Below are 17,273 nucleotides of genomic sequence, written 5' to 3' on the forward strand. Positions count from 1 at the left end.
TTATCAACTTATCATTATAAAATGTTCGTTCCCAGGACAAGAAGTGACCCGGAAAGTAATGAGCTGTTAAGTCTTATTTTGATGTAGAGTTATACATAATCCAAATTCTAATATAAGTCAATCATTGCAAAATTTGTACTCACCAATGTTGTATAGAAGTCTCTAGATGTTGTAGGAAATCAGACACGTCTATATATAAACTTTCTCTTCAGAACAAGTAAACAAGCAATCCTCTATCAATGGCCTCATCTGTGGATCGGGAAGATTTTGTCCATAAAAAATATGGCCTAAATCCTAGAAATGGGTCTCAACTCTCAATGAAACCTGTATTAATTTACTTGAAGATGGGTTATTTTTCTCCGTCTCCCATCTCCCTCTAGGACTGAAGTACTCATTCACTATCTAATAAGAAGGGATGGGGTGGGTAGCTCACATGGTTGAGCTAAGGGTAATTGCAGGTGAAGGGTCAATGTTCGAACTATGAGGAGGGATAATTTGTACTAATTTACTAAAAAATAACATTTTCTTATAAAAAAACTATTTCATAAGAAATGTAAGATATGATGGAGGGTTAAGTTTGTCCTCCTTCCGGGCATTAGCATAGTTGTGTGGTTGTCCTCGCTACCCGTCATATGTAAATATGGAGTTGATAATCACACCCTCATCACTCTAATTCTCATCCATAGTAGCTAAATTGTTCCCTGAAAGTGTGAGGCGCTGACTGGTTCCTATCTAAACTAAAAGAATATCTACCGTAGTCCCTTATATTATCAATTGTCTCTCACTCAAGAATTTCGAACAAAAATTGAAAATTTCCTCCAACACTCTAAAATTTGCACAAATTTAGTTTGATAAAGTTTGGTTAAAGTTCTCCTTTATCATATGATGAAAGGTGAGAATTTTAATTTTTTGGATTTTGTCACTCATTCCATAGGCTAACACTTTTAAAACTCAAGAATTACGGGTAAAAATAAAAAAACTACACCAATAATCAACAAAATTCATAATATTTATCCTTAGTAAAATTTAGTTAAAGTCTCCTTTCATTATACCATGAAACTCAAAAAATTTAAATTTCTCCTTGGTTAAAGTTCTCCTTCATCATATGACGATACTTGAAAAAAATAATATTTTTGGATTTTGCAACTCAATTAATTGGCTAACACCTTTAAAAAACACGAATTTCAAAAAAAATTGAAAATTTTCACCAACACTCAAAAAATTGCACAAGTTTTGGCTTGAGAAAGCTTGGTTAAAGATCTTCTTCATCATACGATGAAACTCGAAAAAATTAATTTTTTTGAATTTCGTCACCAATTCCTAGGGCTAACCTTTAAAATTCAAGAATTTCGATTAAAAATTGAAAATTTCTACCAACACACCAAAAATTGCACAAATTTTAGCCTGAGAAAGTAAGGTTAAATCTCACCTTCATCATATCATAAAACTTGTAAAATTTAATTTTTTTTTTTAATTTTGTCACTCATTTCATGGGCACTACCTTTAAAACTCAAGAATTTCTAACAAACATTGAAAATTTCCACAAACACTATAAAATTTGAACAAATTTAGCCCGAGAAAGTTTCATTGGGCACTACATTTAAAACTCACAAATTTCGACAAAAAATTGAAAATTTCAATCATCACTCAAAAATTTGCACAAATTTGAACTTGATAAGTTTCGTTAAAGCTCCCATTCATCATATGATGAAACTCGGAAAAAATAATTTTGTTGAATTTCGTCATCCATTCCAAATGCTATAATACCTTTAAGATTCAAGAATTTCATGCTATATCTGTATTATAATTAAAGGTCACAGATATGCATTTCTAAAATGTTGTTGTATTCTGATTTATTTTAGTTATTGTCCTTCGATGTAATCCATGTTGTACGGCTGTCTATGGAGAGATGATTGTCCTAGCTGTGTTTTACTGTTTTACGTGATATGGGCTTGTGTTGAGAACTCTTTTTCCCAATGGGTTTTTTCTAAGGGGTTTTAATGGGGTTCTTAATAAGCTCTTTAGTTACCAAATTAGTCAAGGGATGGCTAGGACTTATAGCAGATACGGCTCGGGGTTTTATTTATCTTGTCACGTTCTTTTTTCAATCAACATGAGAGGATTGTTCTCATGATTTTTCCTATCAATATAATCTTTTGTTCTAAAAAAAATTCAAGAATTTCGACTAAAAATTGAAAATATCAACCATCACTCAAAAATTTGCAAAACATTTAGCTTGAGAAAGTTCGGTTAAAGCTCTCATTCATCATACAATAAAACTCAGGAAAATTAATTTTTTTTGAATTCTGTCACTCATTCTAAGGGCTAATACTTTTAAATTTTAAGAATTTCGACTAAAAATTGAAAATTTCCACCAACACTTGAGAAAGTTTGTTTCAAGCTCCCCTTCAACTTATGATGAAACTTGTAAAATTTAATTTTTTTTGGATTTCGTCATCATTTCAAGGGCATTACCTTTTTTTTTATTGAAAACAACATGGACTTACCTTTAAAAATCAAGAATTTCAAACAAAAATTTAAAATTTCCACAACTCTCTAGAATTTACACAAATTTAGCCTGATAAAGTTTGGTTAAAAATCTCCTTCATCATAAGATGAAACGTAAAAATCCAATATTTTTGAATTTCGTCACTCATTCCATGGGTTAACACGTTTAAAACTTAACAATTGCAGCTAAAAACAAAAAAAACTACACCAATACTCAAAAAAATCATGATATTTATCCTGAATAATATTTAGTTAAGGTCTTCCTTCATTATACCATGAAAATCAAAACTCAGAGTGCCAACATCATAAAGTATTGGTTGTAAAAAAAAACTAGATAGGTGCCAGGCAAAGTATTGGTTGTAAAAAAAAACTAGATAGGTGCCAGCCGCCAAGCCTGTGGTAGTGCAATCCTTAAAATTCGTTGTAAAAAAAAACTAGATAGGTGCAATATATTATATATTGTTCCTTTGTTATGATTGTCTACATTTTAGCTAATGTATGGTGTGTGCCAACATGTCAGACACGATGTCGTAACATCTTGCCTATGACAGTTGTCCCTGCGGAGCTGCTGTGTGTTTGGCTGATTTAATTGTGAAGCTTTGGATTGATTTCGTGATAATCAAGTTAGGGTTTTTGAGGAAGCTTCTGTGTGCTATCTGGAATATATAATAGTGGAATCAAATCTGCTTAAGAGGATTTGATTTGGTTTAAATTGTGAAAGTTGTTATCTTTTGTTCAAATCTTATTTGATAAGATTTGTTAATGTTTTAAAAAGATTTGTTCCAGATCTGTTTTGTGGACTCTATTTTTGTGCAAGCCCATTGAAGATCAAGGCCTGCTGAAGAACTTATATTTAAGGAGGCTTAACCCTAATTGTTAAGTGTGCGTTGGGCACCCAAGGATTGTGCTTTTAGGGTTTTGTTTTGTGCGTCCTTGTTCTGTTATTTTGCACACCTCTCTATTGCCTCCATTGATAATCATATGGCTTAGAGTTGGTTTGTTTAGTTGAGTTGTAATCCCTTCATTTTCATCTTGTTGTTTATTGTTTCAATCACTGTGGCAGTGATTGTGTGTGAGAAAGTGAGAGGGGGTTCTCATACTTAGGGGGAGATCTAAGTAATAAACCACGGGTAGGAATAGGTAGAAAGGTTGGGAACTGGGGCAGTTCTGTTAAGACCTTTTTGTACTTGATTCTCTATAATAGTGGATTACCTTTCTCGGGCTGAAGCCCTCCAGATGTAGGTGATGTTGCACCGAACTGGGTTAACAATCCTCTGTAATCTTTAATGTTTTTGTTGATTTAATACTGTGCTGCACTTCTGCTGTTATCTGTTGTACGTTGTGCCAGATGTCTCAGACATTTGGTTCGACATCCGTCCTGTGCGAGAACCAGAATTTCATTATCATTTAACCATGGCAAAAAATTCTTCCTAATTCCAAGGGGAGCAAATAATGAGATTTTCAAATTCAAATTCCCCAACTTAAAAGAAGCCTCACAGCCCCTGATTACTAGCCTAGAAGAATCCACCGCATTAAATTCTAAAAAAGAATTATACACAATTGTGGCAAGCTGGTCCCACCCCCTTCCAAAGAGAACCGACTCTTCTCCTTCCACAGCTTGCGACCCTTCTTCTTCAACAAAGCCAGCGACTTCCGGCAATGCCTCAAGTCCTCAACGTGACTAGACCAGGCGTCCATCTCCGGGAATAACACCTTTTTGTTAACGCGCAACACACTACCATCCACATACCTTCCCGTTGAAACCGACTCAGGGAACAACACCTCGTCAGAAATCCGATGTGGCCACACCCAGCAGCCACCCACACCGGCGGCCAAAGCCTCAGAGTCCATCGCCGAACATTTAGCAGGTTTCTCCAACGAACCTCCCTTCACCACATCGCTCCAGGAACGAAATGCTGGAGAAGGGCCGCTCGAAGCAAACTGCCCCCCCCTGAGCGATAGGGCCATTCGCCAACGCAAGAGCCTCCCCTGGAGCACGGTAACTATGCCGAGAGCTACCCACCTTCCCCGCAAAAATTTCTGGTTTCACTGATAAATAAGCTCCACCCAAGCGCACTCCATCCAAAAGCTCCAAAGCTCTAACATCGTCCTCTTTCTTTGCGTAACAGACGAACCCGATGTAAAATTTCCTTCTGCTCCTCCCGTTGCGCTGAATGAACACGTTTTTCAGCCTACCATGTCGTGAAAAAAGGTTCCTTACCTGAAAATAGTCTACTGAGTCTGCAATCCCATCTATGAATAAAGGATAGCAAGGACGACCGGAGAACACAACAGCCCCGACCACCCCCGCAGAGCCTCATCTTCGTCGTCATCCTCATCTGCAGTTGAACCATCTCCATTGGAAACAACAACAGCCTTCTTGCAAGCTTGAGAAATAGAAACCCTAGCAGAGCTATTGAAACGCATACTTTCTTACTTCTCACACTTATTAATATCAATCCATGGGTTAACACCCTCATTCATCTTATAATTAAACTCGGGAAAATTAATTTTTTTGAATTTCGTCACCCACTCCAAGGGCTAATACCTTTAAATTCAAGAATTTCACTAAAAATTGAAAATTGTCACTAACACTCTAAAAAAAATTTATTCAAGCTCCCCTTCATCATATGATGAAACTCGAGAAACTCGAAAAAAATAATTTTTTTTGAATTTCATCACTCATTCTGAGGGCTAATACCTCTCTTAAATGCTAAGTTTTCAAACATTATTTCTACCTCTTACTTCAGATTGCTAATTTCACAACCAACCATCCAAATTATATTTGTCTTTTACTTTTCTTTGGGTTACAGTTGTTCTTTCTATATCAAGATTCTTGATTAGCAAACCTCAAAAGAGAAATATACAATGGCAGCAGAAGACTCTGGTTGATTCTTCACATCCACCTTACTGATTGTTAACTGTAATGATGTTTTATTAAACAAATGAGAAAATGTTTGAAATGCATGGAAAATGTTGTAAATGTGTAAAACTTCCATGAAATATGTTCTTATTCTATGTTCTTTCCTTAGTATTACATGTTATATGTAAAACTTCCACATTGTGGTTGGATCAGAATCTAATCGTAAGTTATAAAAAAAAAATGAAAGGAGAAAAGTCAGGAATTAGTACCACAATAAAAACTTCAGACATCCCAAAGAGCTGAAACCAACACAAAACTAATTGACTCAGAGACGGATCCAAGTTATGGAGGATGAGGGCAAATGCCCTCACTTAAATATGAAAAAATACATTAGAAAAAAAATTTGAGTAGTAAAATTATATGGTTTTTTATGATTCCTTTGATAAAAATTGCCCTCACTTATATTCCACATTGCTAAATGCCCTCACTTGTGTTCCACATTACTAAATGTCCTCACTTGAGTAGTAAAAGTATGTGGTTTTTGATAACTCATTTGGTAAAAAATGTCTTCACTTGTGTCTTCTTTGGTAAAAAAATTCTTCACTTCTCATAGAATATGTTAATTTTTTTATTACAAATTTATATGTATATATTGCCCTCACTACATAAAATTTATGGATCCGTTGACTACGTGCAAAGATTTGACACTTTGTGCATTTTTTGACATATTCTAAGCAATCCTTCTTGATTGTAGGCCAATAAAACCCATCCTGTAACACCTTCACCGCTAAAGACCGCCCTCCTATATGACTATAGCACACTCCTTCATGAACTTGGCATGTAATGTTGCAGGTCTATGTTGGGTTGTTTTCCATGTTTGGTTTCATGTTTTTTTATTTTCCTTCTAGACTCTCTTTGATGTATTATAGGTTGAGTACCCCTTGTACTCCTAATAATGCATTTCTTTGCTTATAAAAAAAACTGAGTTACTTTATTAACTTTTTAAAGTAGGTAACTTTTTAAAGTAGGTAATCACTATTAATGGTTGTGAACTTGTGATGACTTACTTTATCTTCCAGAGTGATTGCCTCATACAATATTCTAATATGGAATTTATGTCAAAGAGGTGACTGTGATAAGGCAGATAAACTTTTTGATGAGTTGTTAGAGAAGGAAATCGTGTAGAAAAGAGCCTCATATGTCTAAGTCTAAATCTCTTTATGAACATTTTGTACCTTCTGGTACCATTATACCTGAACCATTACCTTCTGAAGTTGTGATGTGCAAAACTGCAAGTGTACAGTTTCGCCCGGGGTTTTAATTTATCGAACCTCAAGGATTGTGATAGTTTACTTCCTAATGTTACCAAATTCTCGTTGTAAGGACGAAAAGCGAAATTAAAAGAAGGTTTAGTTGGTTGATAGAACGAAGTAACAAGAAAACGTGGAAAAGATAATTACTGATTTGAAATCACTTAGAGAAAAGCACACCGGGGAATTGATTTCGTTTACCCTTGTTATGTTTCTACCCGCTACAATTATATATGGAATTAGTTAAATCTGTTCTTGGTTCTAAGCCTATATGTTTACTTGCTAATTCCTTAGTCAAGCACCCCTTCTAGTTAATTAGTGATAGCTAATTCCTTAGTACCTAATCCTAATTAACTAGAGATTCAATTTCATGTTCAGGCAAACACAAATAAATTGCTACCCTTATCCCTAAGGCGTAGAGACCCTTATTCAATTTCTTCCTAGATCCCTATCATCTACCAATTTCCCAATTGTGCAAACGATAGCATGAAACCCTTTTGCGATTGGATTCAATAAAAGTAAAGAAGAAATTTATGAACTAAAATAACCATTCATATATAACTGAAACGTATCAAAACATAGTTTAGAGAAAACTACATCATATCCCCAGTACAAGAGATGATTAGTTCCTCATTGTCATAGGAAACAATTCAAGAAAAAGGTAGCAAAACATCAAAATTACAATAGAAAGCTGTAAAGGATCCTAAAGAACTCAGAGCTCTGCCTCCAAAGGTCTCTCCAAATGTTTCCACGTGAAAAGCTTTCTAAACTAGGTTAAAAACGCACTTAAATAGACTCTGGCTATATTTCGCGCAAATGCGCGAACTTTGTGAAGGAACTAGCGCAAAACTTTCCAGCAGCTACTTCCTTGGCGCGCATGCGCAAATTGCAAGAGGAAATCGGTGCAGAACTAGCGCAAATAAATCCATATTGTTCCAGGTTTTGAAATTCATATCTTTGTCCCTTGATTTGCTCCTTGTTTCCACATCTTCTCCTAAAATAACAATAAAAATAAGGGAAAATAAGTAAAACCTAATAGAAAAGATTAACTAGAAGATAGAATAAGATCACCAACCCAAATAAGTTAAGTAAATCCAAATAAAATATAAATAAAAATCATAAAAATTATAGAAAATACTAAAAACACATAAAAATAATAAAATGCATTGAATAATCCTAAAGTGACCTAAAATGACTAAAATATCCTAAATAATATATTAAAATGCATGAAAATTATATAGAAAAATAGCATTTAATATCGGGTCATCACACCCATATACTCAACGGCAGCTTGTCCTCAAGCGGAAACTTAGGAAAGCTTGTCCTCAAGCACAGAATAAATCAATTCCAAATCAATTGCCAGCACTTTTAAAAAGCAAGATACACATCCAACAAGGAAAGATAAGTTCATGAGCATACTAGTTAAGAGAAACAAGGAATTCAGTCTAGAGAGAATGAAATCAATAGGACAATGAGACTCAGAGTTCACATCAAAACTCACAAATTTAATCATCAATCATCATTTATTTAGTGCATCTGACAGTACAAACATTATGCTTCGATTATGATAATCAATCAAATCAAGATCAGACAATGTCAAGCTATGCAACGAGAAAGAGATTCACAAGGTTGTAACTTGGCCAAGGTGTAACTTTAGGTAGGATAAGAAAAGGATAAAGCAGGGCTACACATACAGATAATTAAGTGATCTATTTCTTCTTTCAATTCAGAGCATTTATTTAAAATACTCAAGGTTCTTTCTCGCTACTCTCCTATTTTTATTTGCAAACTTTGCTTCTTCTTTTTTCATTCTTTTTCTTTCTTTTCATTTTTTAACGTTCTTTTTTTTTTCAAGCATTTTGCTTCATTTTCATGCACACTAGTGGAGAGAGGGAACCGATACGCTAATATTTATTTTTTCAATTAACAATTCAGCTCACTTAACAATTCACGAATATTTCCAAAGTTAGGGACCAAGAAAATTCACATTTAGGCTCAACTTGGGCAACTAAGGAATAACTAAAACAAAGTCTGAAGGCCATCAAGAATGCCTAATAATCTCTTAACAAATTACAAGCGTAACACTATCAAACCGACATGCATTTCAAAGCAGAACCAAGCAAGTCAGGAATCATCAGAGATCACTCATCACTCAGCAACAAAACAAGGGGTAAAGAGATGAACTCCAGTGAACTCTTATCAACACTATCTATTGAAAACACCACTCAGTCCTAAAATTCACTTCCTTCTCTCAATAGCATGTCATGACCCAATACATTAACAACACAAGTGTATCACAATTTTCATAAAAAACAAGGCATAGATTCAGAATTGAAACCACTTGAGTAGTCAAATACAAAGGTAAAATGACTAAGGAATAAAAGCATGTGCAGAACTAGTGTGTGCAACAAAACGTAAAATGCATGATCATGCAATTACTTGAGAGATAATTGGTTAAGAAAAACTCCTTGTATTCAAATTGGGTGCAAACAATAATAGCACCAGGACTCTGTCAGCTAGGCTCTCCAGCTCATATTAATTCCTGTAAATCACTTAATCCTTGCAAAAATGAGCACACACATTAAAAATATCACAATTATAACTCAAATAACTCATGAGAACACTAAGGCTATGTTTGGCATGTTTAGCTGATAAGCTAGCTGAAAGCTGAAAAGCTAGCTGAAAGCTGAAAAGCTAGCTGAAAGCTTATAAGCTAGCTGATAGCTGAAAGCTGATAAGCTAGCTGAAAGCTGAAAAGCTACGTGATTGAAACAAAGGTGTTTGGTAAAACTAGCTGTTAAACAAGCTGAAATTGTAAAAGGACATACTTATATAAATATTTTTATATTTAACATTACTTTATTTTCATATTAATACCTATATGATATTAATATTAAAATTATTATCACTTTAAATATTTTTATTAACTCAAGTTATTTATCATCTTAAAAATATAATATTGATTTTTACTTATTTTTATTAATATAATATTTTTAATACTTATGGTGCGTAGCGGTGTGGCGGGAACTGCATACGTAAGTGTGAGGGGGAAAATATGTTTAGTATTCTTATAAATATATAAGGGTAATGGTGGAATTTTAATAAAATAATAAGGATAAAAATGAGAATAAATTTAATAAGCTATAAGCTTTAAGCTATAAGCTACCTGAGATAGCTTATAGCTTAAAGCTTTAAGCTACTGAAATAAGCTCATTCACCAAACACTTTTGAAGAGCTTTTAAGCTAGTCAAATAAGTTTTAAGCTAGTCAAATAAGCTATAAGCTAGCTGAAATGACATGCCAAACATAGCCTAAGACTCAAACTCAAATTAAAAAAGAAAATCTTTTTGTATTTTTTTATAAAAAAAGGATGAACCAGCATGGCCATGCAATTTGGCACAAGATCCGCACCATTTTCATGCCAAAAATTTTAGAATTGATGAATGCCATAACTTTAGCATAAGACTTGCACCATTCTCATGCTATTAATTCATAAATAAAAATTTCAACTCTTAAATTTAATGTTTTTTTTATTGGACTAAAACACAAACGGAAATAATAACACTACTAATATTACTAAGATTAAAACTAAACTCAAATATAAAAGAACACAATTAAACAAGACACACTTGGGTTGTCTCCCAAGAAGCACAATTTTATAGTCTTTGTTAGACTTTCCCGGACTCATAAAACTATCCAGTGTCTATTGCAAATTCGATTAAATCATTTTGATCATGCAAATTTTCACATAAGTTCATCATCACAGTGCATTCACTCTCAAAGATCATGGCCAAATAAAGCAACTTAAAAATAAGGAGGCTAAGGAAATTCTTATCAATGTATTTCCATGAGTGCTTCTTTCCCTTGCCATATTCACCTTTGATCCATAGGGCATTAAAATATAGGCTTAGACTTTGAGGCTTACCTGAATTCATCATCAATTCATCTCCATACACAAAATCCACATTGAAGGTTTCTTTTGGTTCGGAGTCAATCAATGCTTCTTTCGCTTCACCCATTGTCATGTCTTTTTCTAGTTCTTGACAAATTGTGAGTTCTTCTTCAAAAAATTCTTTCTCTTTTTTCTCAATGGCTTGACGAGAGATATTTTCTTCAACTAACTCGTAATTCTCATTTTCTTCAATTGGTGTCTCCTCACATTGCTCCAAGAAATCACTTTCATGACCAATAGGTGATTCATCATGACTTTGATGATCTGCTCGCGTCCGCAAAATGCAAGATACTTTTTCTCGTAGGACATTGGATTGAGCTATCCATTCGTGTTCTTGTCCATGCGATCCACTTTCACGAATACACTTCCAATTAGCATAAAATTATTTCTCCAACTGCAATATATCACGCCTTTTTTTAGCATATTCTGCTTCAAGTTTAACTCTGAGTTTTCTCTCAAATTCCTCCTGGGCATTCATAGCTTCAATCTTAGATTGCAGCTCCGCTTCATACTTAGCCCGGAGTCTTGCTTCAAACTCCTCTTGTGTTTCAGCCATGGTGTTCGCTTGATTGTACCTTGCATGCACTAGCAAAGAACAGTCAGTAACACCTGCACAAGAGTAATAAATTTAAAAAATAAAAGTCCTAACAATTAGATTCAGATAAAATAGAAAATAAACTAAACACAATCCCCGGCAACGGCGCCAAAAACTTGATAGAAAACTTGATAGCGAATCTGCAAGTGTACAGGTTGCTCGAAGTAATAAAAAGGTCGAACCAAAAGGATTACGTACGTTTATGCTCTAAATTAACTAAATTTAGAATGAAAGGACACAAAAATAAAAATAAAAATAAGATATGATTGGTTGTTGGTATGAAACTTAACTGCAATAAAATTAAAGAAAACAAATAACACGGTTGAAAGAAAACGTAGAAAATATAATAATTTATTTGAAATTAAGTAGAGATAAGCGCATCGGGGAATTGATTTCGTTTACCCTTTGTTATATTTCTACCCGCTACAATTATATATGAAATTAGTTAAATCTGTTCATAGTGCTAAGCCTATATGTTTACTTGCTAATCCCTTAGTCAAGCACCCCTTCTAGTTAATTAGTGATAGCTAATTCCTTAGTACCTAATCCTAATTAACTAGAGATTCAATTTCATGTTCAGGCAAACACAAATAAATTGCTACCCTTATCCCTAAGGCGTAGAGACCCTTATTCAATTTCTTCCTAGATCCCTATCATCTACCAATTTCCCAATTGTGCAAACGATAGCATGAAACCCTTTCGCGATTGGATTCAATAAAAGTAAAGAAGAAATTTGTGAACTAAAATAACCATTCATATATAACTGAAACGTATCAAAACATAGTTTAGAGAAAACTACATCATATCCCCAGTACAAGAGAGGATTAGTTCCTCATAGTCATAGGAAACAATTCAAGAAAAAGGTAGCAATACATCAAAATTACAATAGAAACCTGTAAGGGATCCTAAAGAACTCAAAGCTCTGCCTCCAAAGGTCTCTCCAAATGTTTCCACGTGAAAAGCTTTCTAAACTAGGTTAAAAACGCACTTAAATAGACTCTGGCTGATATTTCGCGCAAATGCGCGAACTTTGTGAAGGAACTCGCGCAAAACTTTCCAGTAGCTACTTCCTTGGCGCGTCTGCGCGAAATGCAAGAGGAAATTGGTGCATAACTAGCGCAAATAAATCCAGATTGTTCCAAGTTTCGAAATTCATATCTTTCTCCCTTGATTTGCTCCTTGTTTCCACATCTTCTCCTAAAATAACAATAACAATAAGGGAAAATAAGTAAAACCTAATAGAAAAGATTAACTAGAAGATAGAATAAGATCACCAACCCAAATAACTTAAGTAAATCCAAATAAAATATAAATAAAAATCATAAAAATTATAGAAAATACTAAAAACACATAAAAATAATAAAATGCATGGAATAATCCTAAAGTGACATAAAATGACTAAAATATCCTAAATAATATATTAAAATGCATGAAAATTATATTAAAAAATAGCATTTAATCTCGGGTCATCAAGTTGCTTCACCATCTCTTAAGAAAAGCTATTTTCTCAACTGTCCTCAATTCAATTTCAAACACTCTCTTCTCTATGGATTTGTCTCACTCTACATCTGATGAAAAGTCTCGAGAGTTTAAGAGTATTATTGAGGGCGCCATGGAGGTTGGAAAAATAAAATGCACCTCCGCCGGGGTTTGATCCCTAAACCTCTCCTACCCAACTCATATATCATCTACCTCTTACCACTTGAACTATCATTCGGGGACGGACAAAGACTTTTCCAGCAAGGTATAAGATACGTGAAATCATATTTGTCTTGACTCTAACGCTAAATCAAATATGCACTAAGAATAAGACCATGTTTGGATTAATTTCTGATCTACAGAAACTAGACACTTTTCTATGGCATATAGTGTTTCTTCAAAATTAAAAAATGCAGCAGCTGAATTCTAAATTCAAAAATAGCGGCGGAGTGACAAAGATGGAGCCATTGGTGTTGAAATGGTGGGAGAGTAGTGAGGGCAAGGAAAAATATGAGGGGTTGCATACTCAAATCCAGCTTCAGCAATAAAAAAAGTACTGACTTCTACCCTTATCTTAACCAAGTGAGCCCCTCCCACCCCTTTAATTCTTTTATTTGGTTATATGCTCAAATAAATCTGATGATACTAAATTGATTTTTAGTAGAATAATCCTTTTTCTCTTGTATTAACTCGAAATATAAATTAAAATTATATTGAAAATATTAAAAAGAAAATATTTCATTTAATTGAGAGATATTGGGGAGTTACAGCTCCCTGTTGGAGTATTCCCTCAACCGTCAAGTGTGGAAAAAGAGGTTCCATAATAAGGTAAGACACAAATATTTTGAATGTTAAACTTATTTTGTATAAATAATTAGAAGTAATTATTTTTTATAAATGTACGTGGTTAGGGTCTTAATATCTTCAAATTAAAGAATTTCGACTTAAAATTGAAAATATCCACCAACACTCCAAAATTTGCACAAATTTTAGCTTGAGAAAATTTGGTTAACGCACTTCTTCATCATTTGATGAAACTTGTAAAATTTATTTTTTTTGGATTTCGACACTCATTATAAGGGCAAATACCTTTAAAATTCAAGATTTTCGACTAAAAATTGAAACTTTTCACCAACACTCCGAAATTTGCACAAACTTTAGCTTTTGAAAATTTGGTTAAAGCTTACCTTCACATATGATGAAACTTGTAAAATTTAATTTTTTTGGATTTTGTCACTCAATACATGAGCTATAACACCTTTAAAACTCAAGAATTAATGTTGTTGAACCCGTAAGAAACAATGTTGATGGACCACTCATTGCACTTGGGTCTGTCTTCGTAGAGAGGTTGTTGGTGTTATTTGGTTGGCATGATACTCGTATTGCAGGATAGGAGGGCATGATATTTGTCATATCTAGCTGGTTTTGCAGTTATTATTTGTCATCACAGTTGGGGATATGTTTCTGTAATAATGAAATAGTGGCTTTTTGGTTGTTATCTTTGGCTTGGGTACTCTTTTTCATTATTTGGATTTTTCTCACTGGATTTTTCCATTGAAGGTTTTAATGAGGTTCAGTCCTTGGTTAGTAAATCAAAGATAGGGGAGTTACTTGGGTTGTATTTGTGATGGCGGGCATGTCTTCTAGCTATTCATGAGAGGCTTGTTCTCATGTTACATTTTCTTATACTTATAATGAATTTCAGTTTTTTAAAAAAAAAAACTCAAGAATTACCGAAAAAAACAAAAAAAAACCACATCAATACTCAAAAAAAATTAATAATATTTATCTTGAGAAAAATTTAGTTAAAGTCTCCCTTCATCATACCATGAAACTCAAAATATTGAATTTTTTTAGATATCGCAACTCAATTTTTGGGCACACCTTTAAAACTCATTAATTTCGAAAAAAAAATTGAAATTTTTCATCAACACTAAACAATTTGCACATATTTTACCTTGGGAAAGTTTGGTTAAAGCCTCCTTTCATCATACCATGAAACTAAAATTTTTTAAAATTTTTAGATTTTGCAACTCAATCCATGGGATTAACCTTTAAAACTTACAAATTTCGACTAAAAATTGAAAATTTCAACCAACGCTAAAAAATTAGAAAATATTTTGGCTTGAGAAAGTGTGGTTAAAACTCCCCTTCATCATATAATGAAACTCAGAAAAATTATGTTTTTTGAATTTCGTCACTCATTCCAAGGGCTAATACATTTAAAATTCAAGAATTTAGACTAAAAATTGAAACTTTCCACCAACCAAATTTGGTTAAAGCACATCTTCATCATATGATGAAACTTGTAAAATTTATTTTTTTTGGATTTCATCACTCATTGTACGGGCATTAGCTTTACAACTCAAGAATTTCAAACAAAAATTGAAAATTTCCACCATCACTCTAAAATTTGCACAAATTTAGCCTGAGAAAGTTTGGTTAAAATTCTCCTTCATCACATGATGAAACGTGGGAAATTTAATTTTTTGGGATTTCGTCACTCATTCCATGGGCTAACACCTTTAAAACTCAAGGATTACGGCTAAAGAAAAAACTTACACCAATACTAAAAAGATTCATAATATTTAGTTAAAGCATCCCTTCATCATACCATGAAACTCAAAATATTTAAAATTTTTATATTTCGCAACTCAAGAGTGGGAATTACAAAAGAATCCCTTTTTTTTAAATGAAAATTATTATTGAAATGCCAAAAACTTAAGAGCAACCCTCTCAAGAGTGGAAATTACAAATCACCAACTAGCTAAAAATAAACCACCCAGAATGAAATTATTTCATCACATTTTGTTTTAAGCCATTTTGTGGCGACGTCTGTATGGGTCATGTTTGATGTTGGGAACCTTAGTTTTATTGTACTCTCTTTTGCTTGAGAATCTTTTCCTCAAGCTGGATTTCTTATTAATAATATTCATTCCATTTAAAAAAAAAAGTTCTACATCCCCAACATAATGTAAATGTCAGATGAAAATCCTCACTCGTGACCCACCTAATCAACCCCCATTAAACACCCACACAGCCTCCTCAAAACTTGTCATCTACCAAAACTGTTCCATAATCCCCACACCTCTCGTGTTGCACCACGAGTACACCCCATTTTGCATAAGTAAATCAGTCAAGGAAAAAATAAGATTACTTGATCACCCAAACTCCTTCATATTTATGTCTTCCTCCTCCACGACCCCCGACAAAAAGAATTCTCCCCATACAACAACCAGCTCAAACAAATCAAAACACCTCCTCACCCAACGCATCAAACGTAAACTATTGAAATCGATAGCTTGCAATTTAATTTGTCAATTCACGCACTGCTATTTCCTCAAGACAATCAAATAACATACCAGCAACACTAAAAAATTAGAATAAATTTTGGCATGAGAAAGTTTAGTTAGAGGTTCCCTTCATCATATAATGAAACTCGGAAAAATTAATTTTTTTTTGAATTCTGTCACCCATTCCAAGGGCTAATACCTTTAAAATTCAAGAATTTCGACTAAAAATTGAAACTTTCCTCAAACACTCCAAAATTTAAACAAATTTTAGCTTCATAAATTTTGGATAAAGCTCCCCTTCATCATATGATGAAACTTGTAAAATTTAATTTTTTGTTGATTTTGTTACTCATTTCATGGGCATTACCTTTAAAACTCAAGAATTTCGAACAAAAATTGAAAATTTCCACCAACACACTCTAAATTTGCACAAATTTATCTTGAAAAAATGTTTGATCTCCTTTATCATATGATGAAACATGAAAATTTTAATTTTTCTGGATTTCGTCACTCATTCCATGGGCTAACACCTTTAAAACTCAAGAATTATGGCTGAAATAAAAAAAACTACAGCGATACTAAAACAATTTATAATATTTGTCCTGAGTAAAATTTAGTTAAAGTGTTTCTTATTCATACCATAAAACTAAAAAAAATTAATTTTTTAGATTTCGCAACTCAATCCATAATCTATGGGCTAACACCTTTAAATCTCACGAATTTCGACAAAAAATTGAAAATTTACTCCAACATTAAAAAATTTGCATATATTTTAGCCTAATAAAATTTGATTATAGCTCCCTTTCGTCATATGATGAAACTTGTAAAATTTAATTTTTTGTTTTGTTTCTGTCATTCATTTCATATAGTTTTAAAACTCAAGAATTTCGAACAAAAATTGAAAATTTCCACCAACACACACTGTTGGTTTGATGACGAAGTAGACTTATAGGGAACAACACAAAGTTCCTAATCTTCTCTATACCTTAACATGCAACTGCACAATATAAAGGGGAAACAAAAATAAAATTGAAGAACTTACTAAGTCAAAGAAGAGTTGAAGATTTCAACAAAAAGTGATTTAGGTGCTCTAGATTAGAAATCTCTAAAGGAAGAAGCTTGGGAAGATAGCAGGAATTAGGAGAAGGCAAAATGGTGTTTAAGTTCCAAATTTAAAGACAACAAACCAAATCCAAATGTGATCTTTCACCTCCCAAGCGAGAGCACATACAATCTTTCACACCTTGCGCCCCATCATTGTGCCACATTTAAA

The sequence above is a fragment of the Lotus japonicus genome, chromosome 3 (genome assembly GCF_012489685.1).
Source record: "Lotus japonicus ecotype B-129 chromosome 3, LjGifu_v1.2".
Taxonomy (NCBI): domain Eukaryota; kingdom Viridiplantae; phylum Streptophyta; class Magnoliopsida; order Fabales; family Fabaceae; genus Lotus; species Lotus japonicus.